At 44.9% G+C, this 20646-nt stretch overlaps 1 long non-coding RNA gene across 1 annotated transcript in view; it reads left to right on the forward strand.

Moving 5' to 3' along the window:
- The first annotated feature begins 9547 nt into the window (after positions 1 to 9547).
- The window catches only part of LOC131411781 (uncharacterized), a 36417-nt gene continuing 25318 nt past the window's right edge, over positions 9548 to 20646 (forward strand). The window contains exon 1 of the long non-coding RNA XR_009221645.1: positions 9548 to 10482. This is a non-coding gene — a long non-coding RNA (uncharacterized LOC131411781). The remainder of the gene's footprint in view (positions 10483 to 20646) is intronic.

Here is a 20646-nt window from a genome sequence, read left to right on the forward strand (position 1 = left end):
AGTGAGCACCTGGGATCCGAACCTGTGGACCCTGGGCTGCCGCAGCAGAGCGTGCGCAGTTAGCCGCTGCACCACTGGGCCGGCTCCCCATTTTTGCTTTTTAATAAAGCAAACGCATAAAGACTGGATGGATATCAGACTCTAGGATAAATATGGACAATTTATGTTAATTGTTCAATTTATACATATTTATTGGGAGTCTTATGTGTCCACCGAGGACACAAGGATGGAAAAGAAAACCATGTCCCCATCCTCGAGGTGTTTACATTCTGGTGACAAAATTCATTGAATTGCCTTTCTGATAAGTGTTGAGAGGGTCTTGAGAGCTTATGATGTGGATGTGAAGGGCCTTTTCCCCCTTAGTTTTGAAATTGTCTATAATGAACACGTCCTAGTTTCATAGCCGTTTTGTTCTTTTCTTTTTTCTTCCTTTTACATTTAAAGAAGCTTGGCATTGAAGTAAATGGGCACTAGCCCATGGTTACAGAAGCTGGTAAGTGGGGGGCCCAGAGTGAAGGGAACGATTCTGATTGTTTTGGGAATGGGAGAGACTCCAGTGTGTTTAGAGGCTTCGAGGAAGCGGCGTGTGTGTCTGTGTTCAAGGAGGGCAGAGGGGAAGGTGGAAGAGTGAGGAGGAGCCCAGACGGGGTGAGCTTTCACCAGTAGGCAAAACACTTCGTTCTCTGCTGACAGGCATCAGTGGAGATAAAGCTATCAGTTTGGGTAAAGCAGGAAGCTGTGGCAGTCCAGCCTCATGACCTTCATTTTCTCAAAGGAGAAGGTAAGGTCATGCCATTTCGTGCCTCTGTGCCTGATAAAATTGCTACTCCTTCCTCCTTTAAAAATCAGCTGTAGCCCCCTGCCTTCGTGAACCATTCCCTGACCCCTTCCTTCAAGTGTGCTAGCGCCATTTCCAGTAGAACCACCTTGGAGGGAGGTTGGAGGTTGGGGGGCGCTTGTTAAGCCTTCAGAATCCCTGAACACACTCTCAGTCTCACTAGGTCGGAATTTCTGAGGGGTGGGGCCTGCATTTGATCTGCCTTTGAAAGAACTCCCATGAGGATCCCGATGGTGCAATAAAGTCGGAGCACCGCCCCACTAAGTGCTCCCAGTTCATTTTACAATTCCTCACTACTGCAGTTCAGCTGTTCCCCCACCTGCTGCCCTTGGGAGGGAGTGTGTCCTCGCTTACACACTCCTAGTGCAGCCCTGCGCGTGGCTGTCACCGTGGGCTTTGGGTGCTTATTTGTGAAATGAGTGAAGTGTCCAAAACAAGCCCAGGTGTCCTGATCCCCCGATCCACAGTTTTCGCTATCACATCAGGTTTTATCTCCATAAGCCGCTGAACTCTTCATGAAAGCATTTCCTTCAACTATGCCTAAAAATCACAGGCCAACTTAAAAACCTCACAAACCCACATAGAAAGATCCTGGGAAGAATAGGACTTATGGAGGACTGGTTGCTCTAAGGAGAGTCAGAAAATGAGCCCTCTGAAAGTGAAGTGAGTAGGATCAACACTGAATGAGCATGCCCCTGCAGCCGGCTTTCATTCTGTCACCCAAGTCTCCGCTAGACCCATCAAGGAGTTAAAACGTACTCTGGAAAAGAGCCCCAGAATGTAACAGTTAATAAGCTGGGAGATAATGAGTCATCACAAAAGGCTTGTGTGTGGCTCCAATAGAGAAGTTATAGTGTATCTCTCACACTTTCCAAGGATAAAGATGCTTTGATACTATTGGCTAGTGCTGTTAATTTAGACAGAACTAGTCCAGAAGACTGCCAATTTATTTTAGGAGAAATGGGTATATCTCCTAAGAACAGCTAATCCCCTTTCTTTAATCAAAATCTTTACTGAGCACCTCCCATGGGTCAGGGGCCGTACTAGCTGTTAGAGATGTGACAGGGGGCAAAACAGGCCCAGTGCCTGTCCTGAAGGAGTCACAGTATTGTTCTCCGCTCACTCGTCCAATTCCCAGCCTGAATCTGGTAGGCTTTGTGGATTCGTCTAGAAAAGCATAATTGACCCTGAGCAGGCCAATTATTTTGCCAGTTAGGCCTCCTATTCTCACACTGATAACATTCTGGTTTCAAGTCACTTCTGATTTGGGTGAGTGTAAAACAGTTGTTGAAAAACAAAATTCAACTGGGCAAATTTTAAAGATCTTATAGGCTTTGTTCAACGATTCTTGAATCGGGCAGCATCGAATCTAGCAGAGAGAAGGGAGCTCTGAGGAGTTGTACATAATGAAAGACTTATAGGCAGAAAGGAGCAGGAACAAGAAAGTTATACTAGCAAAAAAGCAGATTGGTTGTGGCCTGGTCACTTTCCTTTAGGGGACGGCAGGGGTCTGTCAAGCAGATTACCTGCTAGTGCTGATTAGACGATTCCTGGTTGACTGGTTTAAGACTCCATTTCTGGGAGAGCCAAAGCTATAACTAGGTTAAGTCTTGGTTTGGTGACGCAGGGTTTAGCATAAGCGATTCCATTTAGGGCCTATTGTCTCGTTTTTAACACAGTCAATTCCGCAGTTTGATTTCCTGTGGGCAAATGGATACCCTGTCCCGAGAAGTCCTCCCAGCCCAGAGTGGCCTGCCTTCAGCGGCTCTCAGTTACTGCACAGCCTCAGTCCCATCCCCAGCCCCATTAGGACTGCATGTCCTTTCCTGCCTTAATGGGCCACCGAGAGGTTGTGGAGAAGATTCTTGGAGCTGAATTCCTAGAGCTTGAGTCAGCAGAAACCACAGGGCCCAGGGGTGATTTTAAAAGAAAAGGGAGCAAGGGCAGCTGATGGTAAGTGGGGGAGAGTGGACATAATGGGAGAACAGACTTTGGATTGGCCACACCTGTGACTTTGAGGGCAGCCCCCAGGTTCTTAGTTTCCTTGAGAGAAACCCTGAGAGCCAAAACTAGGATCCTTAGCCTCTGGTAATTCCTGAAAACAGCATTTGACAGACCTGGCTCTGACAAATATTCACCTAAGGGGATCTAGGTTTAGGGGCCTGAGGCTTACGTATTTCTAAGGGGCAACTCTTAAGAAAGAAATACAAAAATTAGACACAGGGCCTCAGAAGACGCTGTTTCGGGAAGCAAGGGACCCTGAAGCTTAAGCTTCAATAGTTTCACAGTCAATCCACTTATGCATTCAAGGCTACAGGGTAAAAATATCAGGTGTCTATGATCCCAAAGGATCAGAGGGCTCTCTCTGGATGCTTAGAGGAAAGAAGGAGGCAGCGAGGAGATCAACTTCAATGTTTTACTTCCTTGATCTTATTAATAAATCATACTTCCTTTTCTTCATCCCCCACATCCATCTATAGGTTTAAATGCTAGACCCTGAGCTAGTCAAGGACAGGAGTCATCTCATTCATCTTTGTATCCCCAGTACTTGCATATAGCATAAGCAAAATATTTTTTGGAGGAATGAATGAATGGATGGATGGATGAATGAATGATTGAATGATGAGTGAGTATCTCAGGCACTGAGAACTGAGAGCCCTGTATATCCCCCTCTCTCTTCCTTCTTGACTGCCTCCAGGAGGTGGCATTGGAATAACAAAAGAGCATGAGCTCTAGAATCAGACCTGAGTTTGAATTCTGACTTTACCATATACCATCCCTATGACCCTGGGCAAGTTACCCAACAGTTCTCAGCCTCAGTTTCCTTATCTGTAAAATGGAGCCAATAATACCTCCCCTGCAAGTTTGTAAGAATCAGCAATAATGTCTGTCAAGTGCCTAGTACATGGTAGGTCTCAATAACTGATAGCTGTCCTATTATCACTTTAGTACAGGGCTAGGCAAACTGCAGCCCATGGGCCAAATCTGGCCCCCACCACCTTTTTTGTAAATAAAGTTTTATTGGAACACAGCCACATATATTTGTTACATATTGTCTATGCTGCTTTTGTACTACAACTCAGAGTTGAGTAGTTGTGACAGGCTGTATGGTAAGCAAAGCCTAAAATATTTACCATCTGGCCCTTTACAGAAAAAGCTTGTCAACCTTTGATGCAGGCCTTCATCTCCTTACTTTCAACTTGTAGTTACCTCCTAACTGGTCTCCTAGCTTCTGGTCTTCCTCCCAGTCTGTTTTTTCCCTACTCTGCGGCTAGATATTTTTCTAAAATATAAATCCCATTAGGATTTTACTCCAAAAAACCTTTGTTAGCTCCGGATTTTTTGCAACTCCCTAGCCTAGTCTATTTTCAAGATTTGTCACAATCTGGCCCCAATCTTCCTCTGCAGCCTCATCTCTCCCCACTCCCAGTCCTCTCTGTCCTGCACTCCAGCCATGACAGATCACAGAGCAGGCTGGTAGCTTGTGCAGCTCTGTAACTCTGCACCCCCATGCGTCTCTAGAACGTCCTTTTCTCTGTTCTCTACTGCTGCAATCACCTCTATATTCCAAGGTTCTCTGTGAAGCCTGTCCTCATCTCCTTCCTCCCTAATCTTACATAAGTCAGGATAAGGTAAGTTATGCTGCAGTAACAAACAAGCTCAAAATCTCAATGACTTAAAACTACAAAAAAATGGAACAAACAATAACATATATACAAGTGCCCCACTCCTGGAGTGCTCAACAAGCATCTATGATATTTTTCTTCCTCCCAAATAGAAAAAGAAAACCCAGCCTAGCCTTTTCTTTGTAATATGCACACAGTGGCTACCTTATTAACAAATACTTGTCATTTTGCCTAAAACAAAGGCTCTTTTATAGGTTGTGGTTGATAAATAATTGTAAAAGGAGAACTTCATTTAAGGGAGAAAATGGGAAGTCTGAGTGGGAGAATGGAAAGCATGCTTAGAACTGCTTTTGGCCACCGTAAGAGCTCCATCAACACTGGCTCACAGCTGGGCCCACTGCTCCTTTGTCTAACTCTAGTTCTTGAGCCAGTCTTTCCCCAGGCAACGAGTGTGGGAGCAGCCTCAGCCCATGTGCTGGAGTTGAGTGAGGAGGGAAGGAGCCTCTGTCTGAACCAGTGTGGTGCTTTCATCAGTACCCGCCTCCCAGGGGGGCATCGAAACACATTTGACCTGCTCCGGTGGCTCAGGGGAGTTTCTCCAGGGCTGTCTCCTCCCTCCATTCAAACGTGCTTGTTCCATCCTGACATCTCTAGTCCTCGTCCTGCCTCCTGATGTTTGGTTTCTGCCCAGTCTGTTCAGAATGACAGCTTGGAAAGTCTCCCTCAGCATCCTGTTACGTACCCATCGGCCCACCTTCATTCCAGGGAGCACGTTGGGAGCAGACTCAGCTCTGTTAGCCCTGGGCTGATCCCTGAGCACCTGTGTTGGCGGTTTCTCATGACTTTGCTTTATACTCTGGCCCCAGGAGTCTGTGGCCGAGGGATACCCATTGAGCCTACGAGTTGTTTCTGAAATCATTGCTTGCCATGCCCATGATCCCCATCCCTGGGCTTGGCCTTTTGTTTGGGGTCTTACCGTTTTGTCTTGCTCTCTTCCTCACCCTCCCCGTGAAATGGATCTTTGAGCACCACCCAGAGCGCTGGATCCTGCCCTCATTCTCCCAGGCACTGCCCTATCAGAACCCATGGGAAAAACAGGCTTGGAAATCCACACTGGCGTCATCTCTGCACTCCATGTCCAGATCCATGCCTCACCACACACCTCTGGCCCCAATCTTACCTCCTATGCAGTGCCAAGAACTCTTGATGTGGACTTGGATTAAATTTACCATCCTTTATGGGGAGTTGAACGCTCCCTTTTGGGAACCCTCCTCCCACTCTGATTTCTTTTCCAATCCCAGTCTGCAACCTGGTTCCTGATTTTTGAGCTTCACCTTGTTCTGTTGCTGGGCACTGTCCCAGGCTATCCTCTACCAGGGTTCTGAGTTTTCTTTTGATTCTTTTGAACCCAGTGCCCTGTGCTCTCTCTCTGCACCACTGCTGCCCACCATCTCGATGCTGAGGCCAACTCTCCAGAACTCTGATGGGGAGACCTCAGGGACCAGAGGTGTAAACAGTGGCTCCTCCCACCCAATAAGTAAATGTTAAAGCACTTAGCATAGTGTCTGGCTCAGAGTAAGCCTATATAAGTGTTACTTATTGTTGTTTCTATCACCATATAATTAAAGTATGCAAGCTGTGGCCCACAAAGAGGAAGGCATACATAGCAGCGAAAAATAGTAAGCCATAATTTAAAGGTTGTTGGACACCGCCTCCCGCTGCCATGTTGCCTCAAACTGTGCTCCGTGTATCTGGCACTTAGGGATCACTTTGACCTTTCGTGAACTAGGACTCCCTCTTGGTCTATTCCTTTGGCTTTATTCTCAGTTAGTGACCCAACGATCTCTTTCATCCAATCCCGTGCCCCTATGAAGTCATCTCCCCTACGCTTTGCTACAAGTGACCTTCCACCTGAACGAAGACTGTTAATTATCCTTCCTCTAATGACCTAGGGAAGTGTGAGGAGCTGGTAACTTGGAGAGTGTCCAGGACCCACTGGCCTTCTTTCATTGTAAATAGATTGCGGCCAAGAGGCCTCTCTTAGTCAGGGAATTGTACTCCAGTGGACACAGGCTTTGAAATAGGAAGATACAATGAACGGGCTTCAGGTTGTGAGAAGCTGCTGGGCTGTTGCTGACAGACTCCGGGAACAGAGGACATGGCCATCAAGGCCACCATGGCCACTGAGGAAAGTCAGCCAGGATGTCAGCTGGGAATAATCAAGAAAGAAGAGGAGCTTCATCAAAGGGAAGAGCAAAACTGAAGCAGAAAGCATGCAGCTTCCTCAGGGCCTGGTCCCGTGCCTGGTACATAAGAATAGTGTATGAGAGAAAGAATGAATGGATAAATTAACTCAGGAGGGAAGGAAAGAGAAAGAAAATTAAGAAGAGAATATCAGGTAAACCAACTAAGAAATAAATGAGTCAAGAGCAAGATATGGTTTCTAGCGACCTGGAACCTTCCTTCTCTTCCTTCTGTCTGTCTGTCTCTCTCTTTTTCTTTCTTTCTTTTCTTCCTAATGAGGCTATTTCCCATCTTGGAAGAGGCACTGACTCCTGTTCACACCAGGGTGGCGGTCTAGCTGAGCAGGGCACTATGTGCAGGAAGGAAACCAGTGCATTGGCTCTGAAGTGTGGTTTGGGGCCTGCAGGGCCCAGGGGAGAAGCACCGTCTGAAGCAGGCCCGTCAGTAGTAGGGCTGAGCGGAGGACTTGGTTTCAAAAAGGAACTAGCAGGATTAGCTGGAATAAGGGCTTAGGTGCAATGTGCCAAAATGAAGTAAATGTTCTTTCTTGTACAGGGAGATCTTTGGCATGGAACTTTGGGTGATTTAAGGCAAATCACCAATGAACATGGTTCATTGGTGTAAAAATGTGTAATTATTAAAAGAATTTTATTTACATGCCATAAAATTCACCCTTCTAAAGGGTGAATCCAGGTTTTAGTATATTCACAGAGTTGTGCGACCATCCCTACTATCTAATTCTAGAACATTTCATCACTCTGTATCCACTAGGAGTCACTCCCCATTCCCCCTCCCCTTAGCCCCTGGTCATCACTAATCTACTTTCAGTCTCTATGGATTTGCCTATTCAGGATATTTCATATAAATGGAATCATACAATATGTGTGTGGCCTTTTGTGTCTGTTCTTTCACTTAGCATAATGTTTTCAAGGCTTACCCATGTGGTGGCATGTATCAGTACTCCATTCCTTTTTATGGCTCAATAATATTCTATTGTATGGATATACCACATTTTGTTTATCCATTCATCAGTTAATGACTATTTGTGTTGTTTCCACTTTTTGGCTATGGTGAATATTGCTGCTATGAACATTTGTATACAAGTTTTTGTGTGGACATGTTTTCATTTCTCTTGAGTATATACTAGGAGTAGAGTTGCTGGGTCATACGGTTGGTAACTCTATGTTTATCTTTTTGGGGAACTACCAAACTGTTTTCCACAGTGGCTGCACTATTTTATATTCCTACCATCAGTTCCAGTGTCTGCACAGCCTTGCCAACACTTGTTATTGTCCATCTTTTTATTATAGCCATGCTAGTGGGTGTGAAGCTCCACCTCATTGTGGCTTTGATTTGTACTTCTCTAATTACTAATGATGTTGAACATCTTTTCATACACTCATTGGCCATTTGTATGTCTTCTTTGGAGAAATATCTCTAGGAGTGTATAACTTTAGCTCTATACACATATATCCATTTCCCCAGTACAGTCTGAGACTGTGCAGAAGTTCTGATAATTGCTTCTTTAGTTACCATTGGTGGTTAGACTGGAGGGGATAATTTCCTGAGGCTTCCTTGAAGAAAAAGGAATGCTGTGTGGGTTGATGTTTTTCCTCAAAGTTGCTTTTCTTTGCTGTCAGCTGGCATATTACTGTGGGGATTAAATTGAGTAATAAATTATGAGCAATGTGATATTTGGCAGCTCAAGTGGGTTCAGCAATACCCATTATTTAAAGTCTGTGTCTCTTCTGATGGGCTAATGCCCATGCCATGGTGGTTATTTAACATTTGGAATATTATGCCTATATACAGAGTATCTGGCCCACGTGCCTGGCATATGGTTGGTAACTGTTAATTTCCTTTCCTTCTCTTTTGGGCCCCTTTATGTCCTGCCATCGTTGAGCATAGGCCCTTGATTGCTAGTATCTATTTTTTATTGTCTTACATCCCTGAATTTTCACCTCATCCTGGACCCTGCAGTGTGCTCTGATGCTCTTTGGTAGGTGTTCTGATTCTTTTTCAAGAAAACAAGATCTTTCTATACAGCCCTTTGCCTCAGTGACTTTGGTAATTGCTCATAATCCCAGAGTGCCCCTTGAGCCACTTGGTCTGTTAACTTGAAGACCCTTTTTAAAGGAAACTCTTTCTGTGTGGACACATTTGGTTCTATTCGGTCATGTTATCGTTCACTGATACCCATGGTGGTCATCAACTGGTGTAATGCTGAAAAAAAAAGTATTAATTGTGGAATCATAATGGAACAATTTAAATGTTATTAGAGGACTGGTTAAATAAAACACAGTACAACCATATATTGCAGGGGTTGGCACACTTCTGTAAAGGGCCAGATAAAAACGTTTTAGGCTTTGTGGGCCACAGAGTCTCTGATGCAACTATTCAACTCAGCTATTGTGGGGCAAAGCAGCCACAGACAATATGTAAATGAATGGGCTTGGCTGTGTTCTAGTAAAACTTTATTTAGGTGCTATGTCGTCTTTGGCTTGCAGGCCATGGTTTGCTGACCTCCGATATAATGAACTCTTATTATGTGACTATTAAAAAGAAGCAAATAGAATTATGTGTATTGACAAAGATGTCCATCAAGTTGTTTAAATACATGTATGTATATATATTTTTTGAGGGGGGGGGCATGGCAAAATTACAGATACATTGTATAGGCCTGAAAAAGAGTCTTGAAGGACACACACCCAACTGTTAATAGTAGTCACACCAAGCCATTAGGATTGGGGAAGTGGGAGGTTGGGGCAGATGGGTGCTTTTCCTACCTTATTGTTTGAATGTTGTGTACTGAGAGCCTTGCTTTTGTAATTAAGTAAAATTCATTTGGGATATTTTGTTTTAATTCAAAAGAGTTTTACCAGTCTTAATCATAATGTACATAAACTTGTATTCTACATAAAATATAACAACTTCACAATCATAATAACCACACAACCACTATTACACAGTGCCTCTAAGCCACAGCATCTCATGGTTGTAAATGGGAGTCTCGACAGATCTATGGACAAAAAGGAGGCACGTTTGGTTGAGAAGCCAGGTCAGAGATTGGTTGGGAAGCATGAGGCTGTGCTGGAGCCAGGGTCTGAGGCAGAGCTGGGGCCAGAGGCATCAGCCTCAGCTCAGGTCTTCTCTGGTCAGCAACTGAGATCGAGCTCCTTCTAGGTCTAAAGGTCTCAGGAATGTTACAGCAGCTTCTACTCTCCTGGTCATTAGCTGCATTTTCACCGATCCAGGAGCCCTCGTTCCCTCATGTGCTGAAGGTCCACAGCAGGTCAGTGTTGGTGCCGGCGGGTAGAGGAGGTCTGTACCCTCACAGCCAGAGCAGAAGGGAGACTTGTAAATAGGTGAAATTCACAGCCATGGGATGCGTGCACCACAGAGGTGAGTGCAAGTAGGAGGGGACTTATGTGCAATAAGTCACATCTGAGTCACATCTGAGTCACTCTGAAGTATGAACAGGACTTCGCCACGTCAACCAAGGCAGAGCTGGAAATTCCAGGCAAACAGAAGAGCAGAGATGAAGATCCAGAGACGGAAAATACTCTTGAAGCCACACTGAGAAGTTTATGAACAGAGGCGAGGCTGAGAGGCCGCAGATCAGGAAAGGAAACTAGCAGAGGGCTGCAAGCAGAGACAGGAAGTCAAATTTGAGCTTTAGAGAGATTTTCTGACGGTAGTGGAAGAGAATAGGTGGGGAGAGTAGTTAATGATCTCTTGTCCGGGTGAGAAGTGATAAGACCTTGGATTCAACCGGTGAGTGGATTCAGACCACACTGCCCTCACTTCTGGGTCATTCTCAAAGCTGCCCTCTCTGCTGCCTATGTCCTCTGCTCTCCTCTTGGCATGGCCAGTTCTCCTTCAATCTTTTTTTTTTTTTTTTGTGAGGAAGATCAGCCTTGAGCTAACATCCGATGCCAATCCTCCTCTTTTTTGCCGAGGAAGATTGGCCTTGGGCTAACATCCATGCCCATCTTCCTCTACTTTACATGGGACGCCGCCACAGCATGGCTTGACAAGCGGTGCGTCAGTGCGCACCCGGGATACGAACCTGCGAACCCTGGGCCGCTGAAGCAGTGCGCGCGCGCTTAACCGCTGCGCCACTGGGCCAGCCTTCTCCTTCAATCTTTTAAAACTCAGCATCACCCCCACCAAGAAAAGTTCCTGGACATTCCCACTCCCTCCCGCTCCACTCCCAGCTGGGTCAGGGACCCCTACTCTGGGCTCTCTGAGGCTCTGGGCATTTCTCTGTCTCTGTGTGAATCTGATTGCTTTATGATTGTATTTTCAATTCTGAATTATCACTAGACTGTGATTTTCCTAGGGCAGGGGCCAGGTCTCATTAGTCTTTGCGTCTCCAATGCCTAGCATAAAACCTGGCACTGAGAAGGTAATTAGTAAATATCTGTGACTGAATAAGTAAACATGTGAATGAAAGGTGAAGAAGAGAGATGAGAGAGATTTGGGAGGTTGAATCAGGATAACTTGTCGAGTGATTGGGCATGGCTAGTGGGAAGGGTGGGCCGTAAGAGGGTGGCGTCTAAGAGGACTCCGGGTTTTCTGGTTTGGGAATAGGGGAGGTCTGAATGGTTCTTACTTACAATACTTCTGACATCCAGTGTGTGGGTTTTTTTCTCACACCAACCAATTCTCCAACTCTTCAGACACCAACTGGGTGTACAGCAATTGAAATCAATTCTGACATTATCTGCCTGGAGTTACTGTCAGATCCCACAGGTTAAGGGCTCAGTCTCACAAGACTGCCTCTACTTCAGATGACAATAGCGAATCCCAGGTTTTCACCTGTACTTCTGACCAGCCGGCTATAAATTGAGGGTTTCCACAACCCCCTCTTCAGGTTCAGTAACTTGCTAGAACAGCTCACTGACCTCAGGGAAACACTTATATTCATCAGTTTATTATAAAGGGTACAACTAAGGAACAGCCAGGTGGAAGAGATGCGTAGGGCGAGGTATTGATGGGGGTGGGGGAGGGGGTGGTGGCACCGAGCTTCCATGCCTTCTCTGAGTGTGTCACCTTCCTAGTGCCTTAATGAGTTCACCAACCCAGAAGCTCTTTGAATCCTATCGTTTAAGAGTTTTTATGGAGGTTTCGTTAAATAATTGGTGATTAACTCAATCTCTAGCCTCTTTTCCCTCCTCAGAGGTCGGGGGTAGGACTAAAAGTTCCAACCCTCTAATTATGCCTGGGTCTTGCAGGTGACCAGTACCCATCCTGAAGTCGTGTATGGGCCTCTATCCACCAGTCATTTCATTAGCATGCAAAAGTCACTCTTATTACTCTGGAGATTCCAAGGGTAGGAGCTATGTGCCAGGAACCAGAGACAAAAACCAAATATGTGTGTATCACAGGCGGTGGTGGTGGCATTAACCAAGTCAGGAGACACGACAGGAAAAGCAGATTTGGGAAGGAAGATTGTTCCAGTTATCTATTGTGCAGTGACACAAAACTGTGAAAATCATTTATTATTATCTTTCATAGTAATAAGGGTTGACTGGCACCTCCATTCCAAGCCCTGGGCCGAGCTGACAACCTCTAGGCTTGGCGTTTGACTGACCCGTTCCCCATTCTCTGCCGTGTCTTACACATCTGTTGTATCTCAGTGTAGTGCAGAATGCCTCTTATTAACCTTCCTCAGTGTCTTTGTTTCATCCACGTATTCCAGGAATCTTTTCTCTTAACCTTCACAAGGATTATTATATATTATATAATATATTATATTCAGACTTATAGCTCAGGCCTCAGGCAGCTTTGTGAAATCAAGTTTCTTATGCGATCCATTCTCTTTACTCTGAGGGACCACATGATAGGGCTCTTTGTGGCGTATAACTGAAAGCCTGGCATGCATATGTTTAAGCAAAAAGGGAATTTATTGGCTCATATAACTGAAAATTCCAGGGGGTAAATCTAACTTTAGCTATGGCTGGATATAAATGTTATTTGATTTCCTTCACTGACAATTTAGTCTCACTTCCTGTCTCTAGGCTCTATGCTCAGCAAGTTCACCCTGTACAGTGGTGAAAAATGGCTGCAGTAGCTCCAGCCCATTCCTTTCCAGCTCAGTTCCAGCCAGAAAAAGCAAGCCTCTTATCTAGAACAGCCTGCAACAGCCCCAAGTCACTCTGATGAGGCCAGTATGGCTGTTTGCTGGCCCCTGTACCCACCTCTGAGGTCAGGGGCCAGTGGCACGGTCTTGTGCTGGATAAGGAGGGATGGGTCCTTGGGGGGTAGGGGAAGCAACAAATGTTCACTACAGGTATGTGTGTGGGGGCGCAATTTGCATCTCTGGGAGGGTGCGCCTGGCTGATTTCATCTCAATGATCCCTTTAGCCTCCACCAGAAAAGCCATTTTTGGGTACTTCTTTCTCTACGTTGACTTGGCATAAAATTTAGTGTTACCAATAGCTGCTCAACCTCATATTAGCTTTCATTTCCTTTTTCCACCCGCTATGACAGGCTTTGTGCTTTCACAAACCTCTGGGTTGGGTCTGTCTAAGGTCCTAAGTCTCCAACTTGACAGTCACCTGGTTGGTTCCAGCTGTTGGCAGTTGTGTGGATACCCCCGCATCTTGTGCTTTATTGCTTGCCAGCTGTAGCTGTTTTCATCTCAGTTTGTTCCTCGCTCTGGGTCTGTTCCAGTTGTCAGCTCTTCCTGATCCGGTGGGGAAAGTCCCCTTTAAAGCCACGTGCTTAAAACTGAAACCAAAGTGTAACGGCCACGGCTACCACAAGGGCGGGGTCTCAAGTCCCTCCCAAAGCTTCGCCGATATCCTCCTTCATAGGAAGTTCAAGGCCAAGGTAGCTCAGGAACCCAGCTCCTAGTAGTTTCTAAATCTAGATTTTTTTTTCCCTCCAGGGAGGGACTTTTGTCCCCTGCCTCTCCCTCCTCACCACGCCTTTTCTTTCATGATTCACATTTTAAATTTAGCCAAGAATCGCAGAACATTTTTTAAAGGCGAAAAGAAGTCACAGAGTGATGCCCTCAAACCAAAGAGGAGGGTCGAGGAGCTGACCTTCCCATTTCCCTTAGAAACCTTAGTAGGGGCCGGGCAGGTAAAGCAAATGAGGGTAGCCATCCAGGAGTAACAGGGGCGCTGTGGGCGCTGTGGGAGCTGGATCCACGCCCTTATAAAGGAGGCCACTGCTGCTCTGCTCCAGCCTGTGTTGGTACATGGGATTTTTTTTTTTTGAGGGGTGGAGGCACATGAGATTTTGATGTGAAATACCATGCATCTTTAAAACATTGTGAGTGTCCCAATCCAGGGTAGGTCTCCTGTGCACACACTCTTTCCTAGGAAAAAGGCTGCACTTTTTTTTTTTTTTTTTTGGTGAGGAAGATCAGCCCTGAGCTAACATCTGCCAATCCCTCTCTTTTTGCTGAGGAAGACTGGCCCTGGGCTAACATCCGTGCCCATCTTCCTCCACTTTATAGGGACGCCGCCACAGCATGGCTTGCCAAGCGGTGCGTCGGTGCACGCCTGGGATCCGAACCGGCGAACCCCGGGCCGCCGCAGTGGAGCACGTGCCCTTAACCACTTGCGCCACCCGGCCGGCCCCAAGGCTGCACTTCTGCCAATTTTCCCGGCTGCCCCTCAGTTGGAAGCCTTCAGTCTGTTGGGACTGCTTTAGGATGGTTGCATACTACTTGACCTTTGTCTCAGTCCTTTCAGGCTACTATAACAAGATACCATAGATGGGTAGCTTATAAACAAAGGAAATTTATCTCCCACCATTCTGGAGGCTGGGAAGTCCAAGATCATGGAGCCAGCAGATTCAGTGTCTATTGAGGGACTGCTTCCTGGATCATAGACAGCCATCTTCTCTGTGTGTCTTCTCATGGTGGAAGGGGCCAGGGAGCTCTGTGGGGTCTCTTTTATAAGGGGACTAATCCCATTCATGAGGGCTCCACCCTCATGACCTGATCACCTCCCCAAACCCCCACCAAGGAGATGGGGGTTAGGATTTCAACATATGAAGTTTGGGAGACACAAACATCCAGACCATAGAAACCTACCAGGCAAGTCCTCCAAATCCTGTGGAATCAAAGGTTTTTGATCACTACGTCCTTTCAAAGAGAGGTTAGCCGAGCATTTGAATGGTTTCAATATTTGTTTTGGTTGTTTTTACTATTTAATCTGTATCTCTACCATTTAGCATTCCAATCATTTAAAATTGTTTATGCCTTTATAGATTACTAAGAGATTTTTTTTTCTTATTTACTGTTTTTGGTAACAGCTCTATTGAGACAGAATTCACATTCTATACAATTTGCCCATTTAGATTGTACAATTCATGGCTTTTAGTATATTCACAGAGTTGTGCAACCATCACCACAGTCAACTTTAGAACATTTTCGTCACCCCAAAAAGAAACCAGGTTAGCAGTGACTCCACATTTACTCCCCAGGAGAAATATTCCCCAGCTCTAGGCAACCAGGCAACCGCCAATTTACCTTCAGTCTCTATGAGATTTGCCTACTCTGCTTATTTTATATAAATGGAATCATGCAACATATAGCCTTTGTGTCTGTTCTTTCACTTAGCATAATGTTTTCAAGGTTCATCTATGCTGTAGCATGTATCAGCTTTTGTTGTTAGTACCATTGAGTCGATTCTGACTCTTAGTGCCCCTGTGGACAGCAGAGCGGAACCCTGCCTGATCTTTTTGCACCATCCTCTCACCTTCTGGCGCTACATCAGCCAACGCTCTGCTGCTTTTCATGGCCAATTTTTTTGGAAGCGTGTGGCCAGGTCCTTCTTCCTAGTCTGACTTAGTCTGGAAGCTCCGCTGAAACCTGTCCACCATGGGAGACCCTGCTGGTATTCGAAATACTGGTGGCCTAACTTTCAGCAACACAGTAACACACAGCCACCACAGCATGACAACCGACAGATGGGTGGTGTGGTTCCCTGACCAGGAAACAAACCACGGGCCACTGTGGTGAGAGCACTGAATCTTAACCACTAGACCCCCAGGGCTGGCTGTATCACTGCTTCATTGTATCAGTACTTCATTATTTTTTATTGCTGAATAACATTTTATTGTATGGATATACCACATTTTGTTTATCTATTCATCAGTTGATAGACTTTGGCCTGTTTCCTCTTTTTGTCTATTGTGAATAGTGCTGCCATGAACATTCATGTACAAATTATTTTTTATTGTGGTAAAATATACATAATATAAAATTTACCATTATAACCATTTTTCGTTATTGTAGAATATTTTATTAAATGTATAAAATAATTTGCTTAAATTTATAGAACTGTGTTTGTTTTATTTCCACTTCTTTTTTTATTTTTGGTAATTATTTTTTTTAATTGTGGTAAAATATACATAACATAAAATTTACCATTATAATAATTTTTAAGTGTACAGTTCAGTAGCATTAAGAACATTCACATTGTTGTGTAACCCTCACCACTACCCATCTCCAGAACTTTTTTATTTTCCGCAACTGAAACTCTACCCGTTAAACAATAATTCCCCATTCTTCTTTCCCCCCAGCCGCTGGCAACTACCAGTCTGCTTCCTGTCTCTATGAATTTGCCTGCTCTTGGTACTTCATATAAGCAGAATCATACAATATTTATCCTTTTGTGACTGGCTTATTTATTTAGCATAATGTCTTCAGGTTTCATTCATGTGTAGCATGTGTCAGAATTTCATTTCTTTTTAAGGCGGAATAATATTCCATTGTATGTGCATACCACATTTTGTTTATCTAGTCATTATGTACAAGTTTTATCTGGACATATGTTTTTATTTGTCTTGAGAATATACCTAGGAGTGGAATTGTTGGGTTGTATGGTAACTCTGTGTTTAACTATTTGAGGAACTGCTAGACTTTTCCAAAGTGACTGCACCATTTTACATTTCCATTAGCAGTGTGTGAGGGTTCCACTTTCTCCACACCTTCACCAACAATTGTTATTATGTGTCTTTTTGATTATAGCCATTCTAGTGGGTATTCCATTTACTTTTGTAAACATTTGGGATAAATAGAAAGGCACAAAAGAGAAAATAAAAGCCACCTATAATCCTACCATGCTACCACCAGAGGTATCCACTTTTAACTTTTTGGTTTTAGCTTCACATATATAATACGTACATACATTATATGTATATATATTTTCATACTGTATGCATTGTTTTGCAATCTTTTTTCTTTGGTAAGGAAGATTGTCCCTGAGTTAACATCTGTGCCAGTCTTCCTCCATTTTGTATATGGGACTCTGCCACAGCACGGCTTGGTGAGGGGTGCGTAGGTCTGCAACCGGGATATGAACCCGTGAACCCTGGGCCGCCAAAGCGAAGCACGCAAACTTAACCGCTATGACACCGGGCCAGCTCCACGATCTTTTTCTATGTAACTTAACAATAGTTGTTTCTTTTCCTGTGTCCTAAAACATTATTCTACAAATATTTAACAATGTAATTGTAGTGAAGTGCCATTTTTAGCTGTGCCCCTTCCTCTTTTGGGAGCATCTCCCCACGTATATACTTTGATGGGAAACAGGTAGAAGCTGAAAGGTGGCCAGACACTTTGCCCCTTGCAACTAGGGTGCTGCCATGTGATCAGACTCAGCCAACCCAGAGCTTCCTCCAGGTAGAAGAATCTGGAAGGACTGACCTAAAGATGGCAGACAAATAAAGACTATTCTCAGCAGCCACAGCAGTGGCGTACAGGCTGCGGCTTTAAGTAAGTTGACTGAGATCTCAGAGCTAATAACTAGAGCCCATCTGACCCCAGACCTCGAACTCTGAACCACTACCCAATTTAAGGCTTTTATCAAGGTTTCCTCAGCCTTTGACTCTATGGCAGCAATTACAAAAGTGAAGCCAAGGCACCAGCTGGGATGATCCCTACCATCTCTGATGGTAGTGACTTTTCATAATATTTTTAATGTTTTATGTTGACATAACAATTGTTAAGACTATGACAAAAGGCATTAGAGAAAGAATGTTAAATCAAGGCTGGGGGCTGGCATTTTTATGAGCTGGCTTCCACCTCCATCCCATAGACCAGTCCCTTCCCTGGGCCTGCCCCCCAGGAGTTAGAGCCTTGTTCCTGCCTCTGCCCACATAGTAACACTACCCGGACAGCCAGCAGCCATCGAAGCAAAGCAGCATACCCTCCGGAGGGGCCCCTGGGCCCTGTATTCTACTCTCCCTTCTTTATAACTTTCTTCCTAATGACTGGGCCAGCTTTGGAATGGAAAGCTTTGGAAGCACGGCCCCTGCTGCAGAGAAGAGAAAGACAAGCTTTCTCTCACAGATGAAGAGATGGCTCTGTCACATTGAAGTAGGTAGAAGGGGTCCCAGCTGGCAGAATTGCCACCAGAAAGAAGGACCCACAAGTTCATTGAATCTAAAACTCAAGCTATGATCTTGGGTAGATGTTCCCCAACTCTCAACTGGTTTAAAAACGGCAATCTAAGCCGGGGTCAGCATACTATGACTTGCAGGCCAAATCAGGACTGCCATCCATTTTAATAGGACCTGCAAGGTCAGAATGGTTTTACATTTTTGATGGTTGAAAAAAAATCAAAGGAAGAATAATCTTGAGGGACTTGAGAAAATTATACGTAGTTCAAATATTAGTGTTCATCAATAAATTTTATTTATGAAATGAACACGCCTGTTCATTTACAGGTGGCTTCTTTTGCCCCACCACAGCAGAGCTGAGTAGTTGCGACAGAGATTTATGGCCTGCAGAGCCTATTTGCTGTCTGTCTCTTCACAGAAAAAAGCTGTTGACTCCTGATCTAAGCAATCAAGTCACCCTTTCATGCCGTCTTGCAATACTTTTGCCAACACCTCCCAGGTGGAGAGGGACACTAGGAGGCAGCATTGCTGAAAGCTGGGCTTGGTAATGGTTCTCTGAGTGACTGACTGAATGTTTATTTTGGCCAAGGCAGGTGTCAGATTTCACTGCCTTTATACATTTTTGAATAAAACCATTTTGGCCAGGTCATTTAGAGCAGAACTTTGAGGCCTCCTTTGCCTGTGCACTTACAGGAATGTAGAATTATCTTTTGAGGAGAAGCCTGGCCCTCCCAGCAGGTACTGCCTTGGAGAAGGGGTAGGCGACCTTTGTGCTTTTCCCTTGGCTGCTGGTCACTGCCTGGAAATCCTAGGTTCAGTCCCCTTAATGGTATGTGCTTCCTTCTACACAGCCCAACTTCAGAGAAATGCGGCAGCAGGCCACATTTCCTTTAGCTTTACTGCCCATTCTCTGTGTTCTCCAAACCACTCCCACCATCACCATCACCATCACCATCACCCCTACCATCACCACTATCACCACCACCACCACCATGACTACCACCAGCACTACCCCCAACATTACCACCACCATCACCATCACTATTGCCATCATTTCCTTCACTTCCATCATCATCACCACCACCACCACAGCCATCACCTCCATCACCACCACCACCACCATTACAACCAGCACTACACCCACCAACACCATTACTACCACCATTGCCACCACCAATATCACTACCATCACCACCACTACCACAATCACTTCCTTTACTACCACCATCACCATCATTACCACCATCATCCCTACCATCACCACCAGCTGTTCCATCACCTCCATCACCACCACTACCACCACCATTACCACCATCACCACCACCATCACTACCAACACCACCACCATTTCCTTCACTACCACCATTACCACCATCACCACCACCACCATTACCACCTCCACTACCCTCATTTGCTTCACTACCTATTACTACTATTAGTTACCTTCACTAACTATTAATATTGGTTATGTGTTGGTGTTGTTAAGGGAACAGTCACCAATGTATCCCCATGGATCTGAGTGGGAGAGGGCGGGCAAAGGAGTTCTACCAAGGACATCCCTTCCTGCAGGCTGGTGTGTCCTCAGCTAAATAATCTAGAAAACCGTGTGGAGTATGACATAATGGCATAAATATACTCTGACAATGTGTGGGAACTTGTTTCGTAGCATGTAATCCAGTGCACTGAACTCTAAGGTCTATTACACTATGTAAAGGCTCAGTTAAATTCTCACCTGGGGATCTTTCTCCTCTGGTTTCACTTTTTGAGTTACTATTAATCACACACACACCAGCCATCTTTACGAGAAACTCCGGGATAGAGTTTTTTCTGGTCTTAGTACTAAGAAGAGTTGTACTTGTTTGGATCCAGGAGTTTGCCTTTATCTCACAGATATTGTGAATTGTATAGCCAATCAGATATTCCTTTATACACAGGCTGCTAGAAAGCTTGGAGCATGACTATGGCCCACCTCTAGCAAGCACTGAGGTCTTTAGCTCTGAATATTGGGCCTCGTGCTTGGCTTTGCTTTGTCTTTACCTCATTTTTGCCTCATTTTTGATTTCTGTTTTGTTATAAACCTGTAAACCACCTTTAACCATTTCTGGAACAAGATGAAGGTTAGATGGGTAGATGTGTATCATATAACCTCCGCTCATAAGTAAGTTGAAGAGATTGTGCTGCAAATGACGCGAGACCTCTGGAGATTGCACACTGAAAGGAAGGCTGTCTGAATGAACACGTGATTCTAATCTCCTGACGGTAATTGTTGCTTTATCTCTGCAGTTAGAACAATGGAATCATTCATTTATTCAACAAATATTTACTGAGGACCTACTATGCGCCAGCCACTGTTCTCAGTGCTGGGGGAACGGCAATGAGCAAAAGTGAAAAATCTCTGCCCTCATTGACCGTGCGTTCTAGTGGTGTGATCCAATATTCTCTGAGAATGGAATTCCACCTCTACCCCTTAATACTGGGGAGTCTTGGGAGAAAATCACTTAACCTCTTGGGGTTACAGTTTCCTCATCAGAAAATTGGGGACGACTCATAGTACTATGCTAAGAGTAAATG

The sequence above is a fragment of the Diceros bicornis genome, chromosome 12, assembly GCF_020826845.1.
Source record: "Diceros bicornis minor isolate mBicDic1 chromosome 12, mDicBic1.mat.cur, whole genome shotgun sequence".
Lineage (NCBI taxonomy): Eukaryota > Metazoa > Chordata > Mammalia > Perissodactyla > Rhinocerotidae > Diceros > Diceros bicornis.